The 16140-nt window shown below is 47.4% G+C and overlaps 1 protein-coding gene across 6 annotated transcripts in view; it reads left to right on the top strand.

The window, feature by feature from the left end:
• Positions 1-12: 12 nt before the first annotated feature.
• SEMA6A (semaphorin 6A) overlaps positions 13-16140 on the top strand; it is a 133899-nt gene continuing 117771 nt past the window's right edge. For 3 of the 6 annotated variants that reach the window (XM_034655910.1, XM_034655908.1, XM_034655905.1), the window contains exons 1-2: positions 13-349; positions 386-445. The gene's annotated coding sequence lies outside the window, so the exon portion shown is untranslated. The other 3 variants (XM_034655909.1, XM_034655907.1, XM_034655906.1) reach the window with 2 other exon arrangements.

The following is a 16140-nucleotide window of genomic DNA, read 5'->3' as shown; positions in this document are numbered from 1 at the left end:
CCCTGCCCCAGCCCCCACCCCGCCCCCCACCCTGAAATGACTTGTTAATCCGCGCAGACACCACCGAAGGGACTCACCGGAGTGGAATCCAAGTGGAATTTGGATTTGGAGAAGAGTTTCTTGAACATTTACTCCTTCCTTGTTGGTTTTTTTTTTTCTTTCTTTTTTCCTATCCGTTCTGCGCCTGTCATTGGAGATGAACACAGCGCGTTGGCTTCCCAGAAAGTAGTCGCCGCGACTGTTACCCCCAAAGAGACAAGCACACATGTAGGAATGACAAAGGCTTGCAAAGGAGAGAGCGCAGCTTGCGGCCCGGAGAGATCTCCTCGATAATGGATTACTAAATGGGATACACGCTGTACCATCCCGCTCCGAGCCCGGCCGNATACACGCTGTACCATCCCGCTCCGAGCCCCGGCCGCCTGCCCGTCGATGCACCGAAAAGGTACGGCAGGGGCGCCCCGGCGCGCCCCACCTCCCTGGCGGTTCGGCTCCAGCCAGCAGGTCCCGGGGCCGCGGCCGGCAAGCGCTGTCGGCTTTGTGGTAGCTGCGTTTTATTTTGTCTGGTGTCTGTCTCCCGAGCGTTGCCCGGTCCTTGGGGAGCAATCGTGAGCCCAGCCCGCCGCTCCTCTCCGCCCTGTGCCCGGGAGACCGCCGGGCTCCGCGTTGCGAGCTTCCCCATCCGCGCCGCGCACACGCCCGGCGCCGCCCGGGACCGCGACCGCGCGGTGCTGCCTGGCTGGGGAATGTGTGTGCAGGACCCGGGGCTCGTCCTCACTTTCGGGCCAGCAGGGAGCAGAGAAGCCCCGGAGAGGGTGGGATTCTCGGAAGCGCCCGGTCCTAGTGCAAAGGCTTAGGAAAGGGTTCTGCGCTGGAGGACGTTGGGTAGAAGAGCGCTGTTTTCGCCCAGCACCAGGTCTGGGTTCTGTGGTGGGAGAAGGGGTTTCGCAGAGACGGTGGGAAAGCGAAGAGAATCTTTTGTTGTCCGCTCGGGGTCTGGGCTGGGCTCTATGGAGTGCGAGAAACTTGTAATGGCCCTGGTACCCGTGCGCCCTGCCACTTGGTGACATCCCGGCTTTCGCGGCCGCTGGTACCAGAGGTTCCGGGCTTTGTTTGCTCGAATGAGTGCCCAGGAACGGTCTCCTCCCGGTGTGGCGCGGCGCCCCCCGCCCTGGGTCTCTATCCCCCGCTGCAGCTCCCTTCTGGCCGGCGAGGACAGCATCTGTCGCGGCTGCGTCCTCCTCTAGCACAGAGCCCGCCACGCTGGGGCCGGCGCCCGCTGCGCTCTCCCCCCAAATCTACGAGGTCCCTCTATGGAAAGGAGTTGTCCCTGGAGGGGGGAGGATGGAAAGATTTGCAAAAGATGACACCGTGCTTGCTACCCAGACAAGGGCCCTGCCCCGGCCACAGGTTCTGGATGTCCGAACTATTCGCCGCGTCCTAGAGAGCTGCCTCGGGGGCAGTGGGGCGCTGGGGAGCTAGCCCGACAGTGCCCACCCTCCCTGTATGACCCGCTGGGGTGGCAAGTGTCTCTGCTCCAGATTCTCCGCTTTTTTCTCAGCTCTTCACTGTGGCATACGCAGCAAAGCAGGATCCTGAGGTCCGCTCCCTCCTCCTACGACCGGAGCGGTACAGGGGGAGCCCGGGAGCAGTCCCGAACTTGTGCGTTTTGGGAAAGGAAACAGGATTCCGCTGTCTTTCCCGTTCCCTCGCCGCCTCGCCACCCCTCCGCCCAGCGCCGCCTCCTTTTGCCGCACAGGGTCATTCGACCAGGCACTTCTGGAAAGTTTCTCTGAAAGCCAGGGGACACGGGCACGACAGGAATGGGGCCCAGCCTGTGCAGCCCGGGGGAAACCGAACCCAGAGGGAAGCGGGTGGACCGCCCAGGATGCGGGGAGTTAGGTGCTGGTCCACAGACAGTGGCTCCCCCGCCCAGCCGTCAGTTGGATTGGGGTCTCAGCGCTGCACTTGCCGGTCCAGTCGAGAAAGCGGTGGTGAGGCGGAGGGAAGGGAAGTTCAGGGGCAGGATTCAGGATGCTGGTGCGGCCACTGGACAGTGGCTGGCACACGGGTGCCTGTGGACACGGGCCGGGACTCGCGGGCTTGTAAGTACCAGTTCCAAGTGCAACATCCCCAGCCTCCCCGTGCCACGCGCATTTTTCCAGCCGGCGGTTTTCCAGGGAGGAAAGGAACAGGGAGCCAGGTGTTCCTGGAGCGGGGGGAGGAACTGCTGTCTTCACAGCCAAGGAAAGCACTTCCAGCAGCGGCCTCCGGCCTGTATCGCAGCGGGCAGCCCCAATGGCCGTTCCAGTCGGTCCTTGGGAGCAAGGTGGCTGCTTTGAAAATGCGGTGGCCAGTCATGGCCACGGTGGGACAGCTCTCTGGTTACGCTTGATGGAAATCAAGTTGCTACTTACTGTGATGCATGAAAGGTTTAAAACACAGGCGAAGGCAGACGCAGACGCAGACACACACACACACACACAGACACGCAGATGCTTACCACTTTTAAGCACAACTTTCTTTGCCTCAAATCTAAAAAATGTTAACCCAGTTGCAGTGTTCTGCCGGCAGATCTCAAGAAAGCTATGTAATGCCCCCCAGCGCTGGTTTTTAAGTCTTTCCGGGGTAGGCAGGTTGAGCGACTTTGCCTTGTCTTTCTCTAATCCTGGTAATTGTCAGTCTTCCTTCAGACACACATCTTGGGCATCAAGTCCACTCTGATGGCAGGGGAAAGACTGTTGGCTCCAGACACATGAATCCTTTATTTAGGCTTTTTCCCCCAGAGTAAAGATGCATGGGCTCAATTCTGAATGAAAATATATTTTTACACCTTATCCAAATGGCTATGAGGGGTCAAGATTGCAGGCATTTTGTGTTTTTTTTAATACCCTGTTTAGTCTGTACGGAGCAGTTTTATGATTTACAGGAAGCTTTGATTAAACTACTCCAGGCACCAAAGTTAATTATTAACCTAACCTTAAATACTGTGGCAGAACGGTGTCTCCACCTATCAACCTAAACTATCTGTTAAAAATAATTGCACTCTCTGAATTTGGCTTACCCGTGCTTGTTTATATGGTGACTTTTATTTGAATCTTGAGTAACCCCCACTCTGAATTCTGATCTTGGGTTTAGGATATTCTTGAATGAGGCACTTTGCAAACCAATCCGAAAGCAGGAAAGAATGGAGTATCAGGTTTAAAACCTAATTTCTGTGTTGCGTCTTTTTTCAACCAGATAGAAAGGGAGCGCTCTAGTTCCTGTTTCTTATTTACAGTGTTTGTGTGCTGACAGTCTTCCCGAAGTGTTGTGCATTGCAACTATCACCCTGGAGAGATGGGCCACACTCTTCAACAATGCATATAATATGTAAATTCTCAGAAGCCAACCAAAATCATTGTCTCAGGAGCCATCTGCAGAATATACTTACTGGATAAAACAGCTGCATTTCAATAGGTTAAAAATTCCTAAGAACTGCAGTAGAAACCCAAGTAAATGTTGAATAAATGAACGAAAGAAACAGTCACACGTAACTCACATTTCTCCACTTAGAGTGGACCTGTCGTCTTCCCCCCTACCATGGCTTCGAGTGAGGGGTTCTTATAAAGTGGCAGCAAGTGCAACTCTTTATTGACACACACAGTGACACACATACACAAACACACAGCCCTCAAGTTCTTTCCAAGTCTAGTGAATGCTTTTCCCATCATTAAAAAAATATAGCATTTGCATTTTGAGTAGGCGGATAACATTGCTTAGTATGTTGAATCAGAAGGATAGCAAGAATTAGAAGACTGTTATCTTCACTGAATAAAAATAAGGCACCCAAATTAAGAACTTGTATTAAATTCAAAATAAATACTCATGCTTTAAAAGCCAAGGGGTAATTGCACTCCCATATGAAATGGAAGAAAAAATACTGTTTTGAACAAGGAGGTAAGGCAGATAACTTCACTATGTGTACGCAGTGGCTCAGCTCTTTTCGGAGCAGGACAAAAGAGTGATCACGGGAGAAGTTTTTTAGAACTAGATTGCCAAAAGCGAATATATTCTCCCATCTTATTTGTTTGCAGAAAGGAATCACAGAACAAGCCAAACTAATTGCAAATGCTTTCATTAAGCATCTGCCGTTTGCAGCATATAGAGCCTGCGAGACTGCCTGTATTTCCCTCTCCCTGCCCCGCCCCAGGCTTAGACAATTTATTGTCCTCTCCTCAGAGTGGGTGTTCCTTGGGTGTTCCCGCTTCCAGAGGAAGGTGGAGCCTGGAAACGTCCTGCTATGCCCTCCCATATTAGCATCCCCGACTCTTTTGAGGTACCCTGGAGCCAAGCTGTCTTGGAGATATTTCTATTCCTATTCCGGAGTGAAGGCTTTTCTCATCAACTGAGCTATTCTCTGCTGGCAACCACAGGGTTGCCTCCTGGGGATATGGTAAGGTAGGGGAGGGAGGGAGGCATTTAATCCCTCTGAAATGGTAAAGTAAGATGTCATACCCACAAGCCTCAGGGGGGAAAGGGCGCACAGGATACTTCTCGGCATGGCACTATTACCTCAGAGCATATACACAAGGGTATCCTGCTTGTGAAGCAGGTGAGTCCTTGCAAAACTTTTTGATTAGAGTAATTCTAATTACCCTAATGGCGCGTGTCCTATAAAAGCGTCAGGACTCACTACAGTGTTGCCCAAGCAGCCTCTTCAGCCCAGACCTCTCTCCTGGGTCAAATAGTAAATCCTACAAGGTAGGTTGCTCTTCTTGGATCTAATAGGCGTCTCAGACTTAACATGTTCAGAGCACCCCATTCTGGATCTCTTTCCCCCAGGAAGGCTTTTCTTATCATCTTCCCCATCTTGGTAGATGGCAGCGCCATCCCTGCAGATGCTCACATGTGAAAAGTTGGGAGTTACCCTTGACTCTTACATCAGGCCCCCTCGACTGCAGCGGCAATGCTGCTGGCCCCTCCTTCTAAAGCACGCAGGCCTCTTCCAACTCTTCCGTCCCTGGGGCCCTCGCTCACACTGGCCAAGCCCCCGGGTTCCTGTGCCAGCCTCCCAGCTAGTCCCCCTGCTTCGCTCTTGGCCCCCTACAGTCTATTCTCAACACAGCAGCCAAAATGATTTTTTTTTTAAATCGAAGCCAGATCAGATCACTTCTGCTCAGATGCTTTCCCATCTTCTACCAGTAGAAACCAGAGTCCGACCTATGGCCTCTGCACCCCTACGCCATCTGCGCTCCTGTCCCCCCATCTCTCGGATCTCCACCCCTCTTCAGGGTTACACGAACATGCCAGGCGTGTGCTCATCACCCTGGCCCTTCCGTGGCCTGGGATGGTTCCCTTCCCAGAGAGCGGTGCAACTTACTCTGCACATTCTTGAGGTCTCTCTGCAAATGTCACTCCCGCAGCAAAGCCTTTTCTGATCACCTTCTTTACTTCACCCTGTTCCCCAAGACTTCATACCCCCCTGGCCTGCCTCATTTATTCCCTTCTCACTTCTTACAGCCTGACGATGTTGTTCTCATTTATCTTGTCTTCCACTAGAACATAATGCCACAAGGCAAAACTTTTTCCTGTGCCACTCACTGCGGCATCTCTACACCTCAACCTGTCCCTGGCACACCATAGGCCCCTCGTAACAGGTACGCGTTCCATCAATTAACTGATTAATCTCAAAAAAGAGTGACTTTTTGCAAGCATCTTTCTCTTTTATCTACTCTTCTTTCTCTAGCTTATGTTTTCATCCAATGAAATACTTCTCCGTGTGTGTGTGTGCACGCACGTGCGCGAGCGACACGGTCTTCCACGTACACAGGTGATTTGTCTCATGTACCATTAGTGAAGCGTTCACTGCGGGTTGTTTTCCCAGTCCTGGTGATGGATTGGAGCCTGCTCATTCCCACACTCTCACCCAGTCCCCCTCTGTGGCCAAGAGCACACATCTGTGGGACACCTGGTTGAAGCAGGAGGGAATCTCAGTTAGGTAAACGCAACTTGCCAAGAAACAGAGCTAGGAAGACAGCCAGCACTTATGGGGATTGAGCTTTTGACCTTGGCCTCATTTGTTCTGCATTCTAACCACTGGCCACAGAACTGTTGTGCTTTTTTGGAGTTTGCTAATGGTACTTTTTAAAATTCACCTTTCTGGCAGGAGAAGATAGTACGCTTATGAACCCACGGTTCTGCCCGGTGCTGTGCGAACTGTGCTTGAAGCTCCTGTACTCGGAGGTCCTGAGTTCCAGGCTCTTACTACCTTGGAGGAGCCACTTAACCTCCCTGAATCTGCATTATTTTCAATAAAATTTGTGAATAGTAAACCTATGCCTCCCACCTTACAGGAATGCTGGGAGAATTATGAACTCACAAATGTGAATGTATTCGGTAAAATACGAAATGCACTCTGAAAACTTGGAAACTCTGATGCTAATTCCTTTCTCCCCACCCCAGACCCTGTGCCTGGCAGAGATCTTGCTTCATCCTCTTCAAAATCAGAAAAGAAAGATTATATTTTGTGAATGTCACATTTTCATATAAACCACATTATGAAATTAAATAACATCCTCAAATTCATTGGAAATTCACAGTCTTCACAGAGCATGGAGAGCAGCAACCCTATCCATCAGGACGCCAACCACCTCAAGGGAGGGCGGCTTTCAGTGTGACCATTAAAGCGGGCAAGGTCACGGGCGTGGCACTCTGCCAGGCATTGTAAAAAGTAAGGGCATTGTTTTTGCTGAGGTAGGTCCTAAAACAGTTCATGTCAGTGTAAGCATTAATGTAGGACAGCCGTGTCAGGGTGATCCAGGGGCAGGAGGAAAGGAGTTTGGATCCTTGCCGTAACAAGGGCAAATTCACTAAAATTTAGTGCCACTGGGTTTAAGAATGTGGAGGGACTGTCAGGTGAAGGAAGTGGGCAGCAAAAGGGACAATGCAGAGACCACATTTCTTAGGCAGACACAACACGCTGGGATTTGCATCCCCCCCCTTTTTTTTCTTTGCCAATTCCAAATAGTGTGACTTTGAGCCAGTTACTTCCCTGCCTCGGTTTTCATCCATAAGATGCCACTAGGATGCTAATGTTGTGGTTGTTGAGAAGAGTAAATATGATAACATCCGTAAAATTCATAGCCCAATGCATGGCACCCAAGACTCGCTCATTAAATATTAGGTGTTATTTTTATCTGGGTGACAGAAGTCACAGAGAGTGCCCCGGTGGGGAGAGTAAAAAGGGTAACAGACAGAGATGGTACAAAGGAAGCCACCTCTGGACTAGAAATAAACATTCACACTGTGGGCTGGCCATGGTGAAGCTTGTGGGGAAGCATGTGAACGAGTCACTGGTGTGGGAAGAGGAGTCGCAATCCTTTTCCTGACTTTGGATGTTGAAATCTCACACCCAAAATGTGAAAGAAAAAACATTACACTGCAGGCAGTACAAGACTTTACATTAGATAAGAGCCTAAAGGATGACTGCTTTAAAAAAAGTATCGCCTTCACTTACTAACATCTAAAAATAAAATACACAGTCTGCATGCATTCAAGAATCTGAGAACAGCCCATCATGTTGGTTCAGGGACGAGGTGAACTGACCCCAAGGACCACACCTGTCATAGGCCAGAACCTATATGCTGACTGCTCCGGGAGGCTGTGGCTGGGACTTCCACCAGAGGGCCTTCATAGTGGCCATCCATACACTTGCTGGGTCACTCTTCCCTGGCCAAGCCTGAAATCAGTTTGGGAGAGCAGTGAATCTCCACGGAGAAGCAAAACGCTACCTTCCCCACCAAATGTAGCAAGCAGTTGGCTGACCCCAAGAGAACTAGTATTTACTCCACTGACTGGCATACTGCCCTGTTACCTGACAGAGGACTCAAATGATAGTCATACAAGTTCTTATCAGTGAACAGCATCTCACTCCTAAAAGGCACAGCAGAAGGGGCAATAAAATGGTATGATCACCACAATCCCCTGACGGATTCCCTGGCCTAGAATTATAGTTATTTTCATCCAGGAGAAGAAAAAAAAATGTCTCTTAAACTTTGTAAGTGGAAAGAGGATGTCAAGAGAGTGAAATAAATCAGCAATTAACATGCCCCAAAGACTGAAGGTCCAGGTCTTCCTAGCAGCAAGTGTGCTGACTGTGGCTTTGAAAATATTGTTAGACGGGTATGTGTACACATGGCCCGTGGACCTGAGGTTTTCACTGAGCGCGACTCGGCACTTTCTAGTGCTTTCCAATGAACCTGTAATTTCCATCTGTAGAAAATTTAATTCAAAGGATCCACGCCAATTAAAAAAATTGAGAAGAATCTCTAAAACGGATGCTCTTTCACCCTTCTCTCATCCCTTTGGCCCTCCTACGTGGTTAAAACCAAGCCTTTGCCACAATTTGATTGGAAGCATTTCTAGAACACAACAGGATCTGTCACTGAACACAGTGAAAACATGCCACCAGAAAACCAACATTTTAGGAACTGGGAAGAAATAAAGAATATATTAATTACGGTTGGATGTTAGATAAGAGTTTTATAGACAAGAGTTCTGTGATGGATCCATTCTTTCCTTTTTTTTCCTACTCCCGAATCTGTCTTTAAGGAGAGTATTCAATCTTGTCATTAATATTGCAGGAACTCCAATGCTTCCCCACCCCTCCCCCAGACTCCCAGTGTCCTTGGACGAGGAAACTGAGAGAATACTGATTGAGCTGGTGAATGGAAACGTTCCTTTCCTGAAAATGGAATGCTTTATGAAAAACTGCATTACACACACACACACACACACACACACACACACACAAACCCCACTCAAACAATCCAACAACTGTCTCTCCTCCTTTTTACCCCGGAGGACCACATGACTCCATTCACATATTTTGGTGTTTGAGTGCATTTGTTCCTGGGCCTTAAATACCCAGGTGGAAAACCACTCTAGTAAGCCTTTCGTTATTCCAAAAACGTGAGCATCTGAGTTCCTAAGAACATTCTCCTCTCTGCATGGCGAGCGATAAATAGAAACCAAATTGTTTATAGCTTTCTAAACTGGAGTATATGCAGTGGGATGGCAGTTGGGTGGGTTTTTACAAGGAGAATACTTGTAAATGGTTTGCGAGATGGAATCCGTGCTAATTCTTCTTGCATCATGAATGATGGCCCCAGCTAGACACTGTCGCTGGGATCTTCATCTATTAATCATGGAGGCTGCTTTCTTATTCGGTTGCCATAGTTTCAGTGCTTCAGATAGTGTTGGGGTGTCTTGGGAAAGATTTGAGATAGACCGGGGCTCGCAAGCCTCGCAGTGATTTTGGCTGTGGGGGTGCTCTGAAAGGACCGAAAAACCACCTCTTATCTAATTCAGCGTTGGATTAAAAGAGGCAACTTCTGAGTCTCTCTGGACCTTGTTACGTGCACATCCAGCTGATATTTACTCCAGGATTTGCCTCTTGCTCGGTCCTGCTGGTTTAAAAAAAAAAAAAAAAATTACCGTCCAGGGACGGATGTCACTTTCATCTTTCAACAAGAAAGCCAAAGGGTGCGAGCTCTTCATTCCGGCTCTTCGCAAGTGTGGAGGTAAATGAAGGCATTCACGGCTTTGCTCAAAATTTCAGGTCCATGATTCGGCTTTGGCTCTGCAGATGGCTTAAATAAACAGAATGACCTCAGGAGGGCTGTACGGTGTGCTCCGGTATGGCGGTGGAAACGTTCTGTGCTTCACTTCCGGCTTAACCTCTGTTATTTTTTTAGGGTTGACACACATTACAAAGGAGCTAGAGCCCATTTCACCACATTTTGTGACTGGGGCCCAGAGGGCTACTGCTTTGTTAGCTCTTGAGTATGTGAGAGCATCTCTTTCCTTTTCGTCATCATCATCTTTGGCTGTTTTGGCTTTAGGTTTGCGACGTCAGGGCTGATTAGGAAAAGCTGTCCGGTTGTGTATATACTGGGCGACTGAGTCAAGAAAAGACAGGAGGAGTGAGTTGCTGCAAGAAGGAGATGCACACACTCAGTGATGTATGTACTCCGTGGGTGATGGAGAACACAGCTCTCCTTTGTTAGGTACATTGGGCCTTGTGTCACAGATACTGCTACACTTCTTAATGCTTTAGTTCCCATTTCTCAAGTGGACTTTCAAGGACTCCTACCAGTCTAAGCCAAGCCATTTCATTCCTTTGTAGATTAAAACATAAAATAAAACAATCTCACACTTGAAGCAAACAGCACTGAATTCAGGACATGCAAGGCAGCAAATAAAAACCCAGGCAGATTCACAGGGAAAAAACCTTGAATTCATCACAAATGGGTCTCATCTAGAAAATTAGTCACTTTTTTTTTTCCTTACTGGAAAATGACTGCTTTTTATTGCAGGGTGAGCTTCAAAGCAGCCGTTTTAAATTTCCCCAGATCCAGCCTGCCAAAATTTTTGTGTAAGATCAACAAGCATTTTTAATGCACGTGCCTATTATATTGACCCCCCTCCCCTACGCAACCGCACTAAATGATTGATTTTAGAGGCCAATAATTTCAAGTAAATTAAAAGGATAACGTGGCCTTAATTGCTACTGGCTTCACCAGGCTTCTGGGCACCGGAATTCCTTGAGGAGAAACACTTTTAAGTGTCACAGCAGTTTCTGATCACGTGGTCTGGTTTACCCACAGGCTGCAATTACACCCCCTCCAGCCCCCACACCGCCTTTCTCCCCCTCCCCCTCCCAATATCTCTGGGAAGCAAAGAAAACATGCATTTGTAAATTCAATATGATGGACCTCTGATTATTCAACAGGGTAGAAAATAGGTCTTGCTCATTTTACAGTATTCTCCTACGTGAGTTGGTTTTTGTTTTTTTTTTAAAGTCATAGCGATGGGGAGGACAGTGGGACTAATATTTCAGATCAGAAGCTTTTTTTCATTGGAAGAAGAGTTTGTGTGAATTCAATTGGCTGTCCTCTTGGCAATAACAAGATTGTGATTACTCTTTGGTGTCCAGGCAGACACAGTATTGCACACGTAGCCTAAAGAAAAGTAAGCAGTACTTTTGTGTGAATGTCAGTCAGATACAATGTGGACTTTAATTAACCTTAATTAATGATTTCTGATTACAGATTTTCTTTTGTGCCTCCAAGACACCAATGCCTTGGAGGCTGTATTTTGGTGGAACACTTCCAGACAGCAGTGACTTGAACATGCTTCCATTATCTTGCCGTGCAAACCATACTAGGTTCTTACATGAAAAATATGATTCTCTATCATTTGCAAAATGGTCAAGCAAAGGAAGAAGTACCACTTGAAGGACAACTGAAATTTATTAGTGATATAGCGCGCTTCCAACCTTTGGGGGAACCATTTTTCATTTTAAAGGAATCTACCTATCAAAACTGATAATTACTGGCTCCTAGGGGGACCAGAGGCCCTTCCTCCCCAAGATTGAATGGGACTTTGAGTTCTTTCAAATGAAAGAACTGGAGGTGGTGGGCCAAGTGGGATTTCCTTTACCCCAAAGCACCTGTTACCGTGTGCTGAACGTAATGACCAGAGAATACCGAAAGCACAGGAGAGAAATAGGTCTTACTTTGGTTAAAAGTACTTTTTCCTATGTCATGAGTTCTACAACAGGTATCAAGAAGCTGGGTCATCACGTTAATGCGCTACTTATGTTCAACTTTTAACTAGAGAGTCTAATAAAAGTTAAATATATTAATTAGATATAAATTTCTTACTTAAATTTGTGTGAAAAATCATTCTGTAGCTTATATAAAATTCTAATAGCACATAGCCCATCTAGTTTAGCATAATTTTTGCTTATGAATTATAAATGCTTCACTTTTACAATTAAGCTTACCAATCTATACGCATCATAATGAGAAATTATCTAAGTTAAATTGATCTGTCGTATTTGCTGTACTGTGTTCTAGGGTAGTGATTAAGATAATTTTCGAGATGGTTGTCCCATTGCATGCAATACGGTTTTACTTTTAGTGGAAATAAAGTCAACCCAAGATCCCATGCTTGCCCAGCCAAGGGGAGATGCTAATGGTAGAAAGAACAGAGTAGTTCCCTGTGTAGCCAAGAAAAAAGGTAACAAACACCCATTGGATACTTTTCTCTTTAAAGGGATGTACAGAGTACAGGGAAAGGTTTTCTATTCAAAAGTCAACTTTTATCTACAAGGTGTTTCCTCTCATTTGTGGCGAGGGGAAGTTCACCATGTTGAATATGCTGATTAATTCTCGTGGGATATCTTGGAAGGTGGAGCTTTCGTTCCCACATTTTGTCATGTCCAAAACATAAGACCTGTTAATATTGCCCAAACACATCCACTCCCGAGAATGAAAAGGACAACATAATTGCCTTTGCTGTTAGAAAACAGCCACATCGTGCTCCCCAGCAGCTCCTACAACTGCCAGGTGTGCAAGAGAAGGCTTTGAAATGTTGTGAATAGCTTGACATTATCACAGTGTTATTGAAATGCAAATTCTTCCAAGCAGAACTTGAAAAGGTTTTAAATGTAGGACTAGGACAATATCACTTCTTGCTGGTTGTCGACCTTACCTAGTGGTAACTCAGAGTGCTTCTCTATTAAAAGTAATCATAATGCATTTGCATATTTCATTGTTTCTCACTGCCCATGTTTCAAGGAAGACAGGCCTTCCGGGGTGCTACCCTCTGGGGGAGAGGATGGACGGGCTTCCAGCAAGGAGGTGCAAACACAGGACTGTTCTACCTAGGAGGCTATCGCATTCCAAAATCAGTCTAGCTGATAACCATCAACGTCAACAGTAAATAACAGTGTTATTGGGAATAATACAGACCTTACTTATAAGGATATTTTTCAAGGTGCGTTTATAAACATTGCCTCATTGTATATCATTACAACCTGAGTGAGGCAGGGCAGGGATCGTGATGCCCAATTTAAAGATGAGATAGCCAAGGTTCAAGAAGGTCAAATAATTTGCCTGAGTATACCACCAATGAGGGAAGGGCATGGGACAGGATCCCCAACCTTCTGAATCTGAGTATTTTGCTTCTCCACACCACTGCACTGTGTCTTCAATGCTTAAACAATTCTGAAAAACAATTACAGCCTCCCAAGCACAGCCACTGTCACGTTCTGCCTATTACGAAGAGAAGGAGCTTTCTGAGGACCTGTGGTGTCAGTATGACTAGGACCCAGCGGAAAGCCATTTCGGGACACTGTGCCCAGAGGCTCTTAGGGGCTGGGGCGGTCCTCTGAAAGGAGATCAGCTGAAAAATGGAGGATGTTTGAGGATGTTTTTGATGGGGACTCTGGTCCTGTTTTATAGAAGGGACTCAATAAACAGCGATGTCAGGTGTAAACTCTGAGCGTGGCACAGGGCAGATCCAGAGGGGCAGAAAGATGAACCAGATACTGTGGCAGGAATATCCTCCTGGGGCTCGTAACTTGTACCTAATAAAACAGACACATGTTTCTAGCAAGGAGTAAACAGACCGCCTTGGTCAACGTGGGTGGATCTTCCCTCCGACAAAGGTCATTTTATTCTCTGGTCCCTGCTACCAGGTCTAGTGAAAGCAGCGGAGTGTACAGGTAGCGCTTACTCTAGGCGAGTTCTCGATACTTCAGAGACACCGTGATGACCTAGTTCAGAATGTATTGATCAACTGCGTACCCGACAGAGGCCAGACATTGGGCTCACATTCTAGCAAGGAAGGTAGATAACGTGAAAAATCACTTTGGTGTAAGGTCTGACGGTTCTCCAGCCCTAAAGCAGAGTGTGTTTGCTAAGCTGAGGTCCTTGGCGAAGGATGCTAAGAAGGACAGGAAGGAGAGCTCCGTCCAGCTGGGAGGTGAGGCAGGACCTTGTGAAGGAGGAGGCATCTGAGTTGTGTGAAGGAGATTTCAGGAGGTAGGAGTGGAGGGAAGAGCCGTGGGTCTAAGGGAAAAGTTGGAGCAAAGGCCCAAAGCAGGAAAATGGAGGACTTGGTCCCTGGGCAGCAAGGGGGTCCTCCTGGCGACTGGGGGGGGGTGGAATTTGGCATGGAAGGCCGAGGACAGAGGGAGATTGAGAGCTCCCTGTGAAGGGCTCTCCCCTGCTCAAGAGGGGGACCTGGCTCGGCAGGAGGTTGAAGCTTCTCAGGAAGAAGATGACATCATCAGATGTGTGTTTTAGAAATATGAATCTGCTCGCACTGTGAGTAGAAAAAAGCAAACAGAGCAAAGATACAAAGCAAGATACAAAAAGCAAGATACAGCTGTCAGGACGTAGGGACCAGTTGGACGTGTGGGGTAAGGAAGGAGGAGGAGGAGGAAAAATGGCTCCACGCTGTCCTATCGGGGAACCGACTGGATAGCGGGGGCCAGTGGAACTCAGGTTTGCAGACGGAGAGTTCACGTTTCACAGCCGTCATAGCCCATATTTAAATGACACATAATAGGCCAGACACCAAAGCCTAGCCCTACTGTGCTCAGACCCAGCTCCGTAAAGGGGGCGCTAAAGATGTTGAAATTCGGAGCGTTTAAACTGTCACATTTGGCCTTGGCAGCTGGGGCCACTTTCTCCCAGGTTAGGGAGGTTAATACCGTTCTAGGAGGCGGATAACCTGAGGAAAACCGAAGCACCATCCAGCGCATCTATAAAAACGGGTTACACTAGCGTAGGAGAGGGGAGCGCTGACAGTGCGCTCGTGTGAGCTCAGAAACCAAGCCACCTGCTCCCTGTCCCTTTCATTCTTCACAATTTTACTTCATCCAAGTGTCTGAACTCTGAAATCAGACATACATGCATTGGTCCCTTCCTCCCCACCCCACTCCGCGCCGGGCCAATTTATATGTGCTTACCTCTTACATTGCCTTGCACAACTAAAATGTTACAGACGACGTAATGCACAAATAACACCTAAATTGTGTTGTTAACTTAATAACACAGTGTTCACAGACAGTGAGGCCTTATTGGCTGCTCTGTGCTAAAATTGGACACTGCTTATATAGTGGAAGAAAAAATGTGTTTAATAAGATTTCACTTAGGAAGAAATAAATCTTCATTACATCAGTGATTGAGGTATCACGGGTTTTAGTTTATGGTTTCAACCTTTAGATAAGGGTCAGCATAGCACAGCTGTCCAACAGAATCCCCTAATGTCCTGAAGGGTTGAAAATAACGAACATTAACGCTGTGAAAAAGAATCCTAAAAAGATGGAGATTCTATACTTACCCTTCACATCACGTTCTTCTTTCAGGGCTTTCTAAATACAACTTGTAACTGGGAAAGTTTTATTCTGTATTTTAAGAAGAGGTTGAATAACAGAAGTGAAACAAAACAGAATGAGAGTCTCATCAGGCAGCTCTAACAAATGAAGTGAGTTTAGAGAAGGGAGACAAGTTTCATACTTATTTTTAAAAGCCGATTCAAATAAAACATTGAGGAGTATTTCATTATGCGGGACCCCGTACATGAGTTGGTGTCAGAGCGCTGAGAGACTGAACCAGAGAGTATTTACCTATTGGCATCCACCCAGTTCTCCTTTTGGTAGCCTCCTATCACTTGTTTCCAACTTGTAGGCTGCCCTCTAGTGTTACTTAATCTCAACACAACCGCTTTTGTTGGGCTCCCGTGAAAGGTGAAAAAACATACACAGAATCCCACCCGTTAGTCAGCGGTGAACCCGACCCCCGACCCCGCTAGACACCGTGTCTAAATACGGCAATGTGGTTTGAAACATTGTGAGCAAATCTGAAGATGCCCATCACCAGAGCTCTTGGAGGCACACGGGACAACAGCGTCCGGAGAAACCCACGCCCTGAGACATGCGCACTGAAGTCGAATTCTGAATACAAAGTCAGACACTGAACAAACGCTAGGATGTTACCAATGTCACTTACGTGCTGCGTGTGTGTGTGTGCGCGCGCGCGCGAAGAGTGATAGATGATAAAACAAACTCGGAATAAATAGGTCTCAAAGGCCTTCTGTAATAAGTTTAACTAAACAGTACAACTGTTGGGGCACCTGGATGCCTCCGTTGGTTGAACGACTGCCTTCGGCTCAGGTCACGATCCTGGAGTCCCGGGATCAGGTCCCGCATCGGGCTCCCCGCTCGGCGGGCAGTCTGCTTCTCCCTCTGCCCCTCCCAACTCTCATTCTCTCTCTCTCAGATAAATAAATAAAATCTTTTTA

This window comes from Ailuropoda melanoleuca, chromosome 3, assembly GCF_002007445.2.
Source record: "Ailuropoda melanoleuca isolate Jingjing chromosome 3, ASM200744v2, whole genome shotgun sequence".
Lineage (NCBI taxonomy): Eukaryota > Metazoa > Chordata > Mammalia > Carnivora > Ursidae > Ailuropoda > Ailuropoda melanoleuca.
Note: the sequence above shows the minus strand (reverse complement) of the source record. Positions and strands in the feature narration are given on the sequence as shown.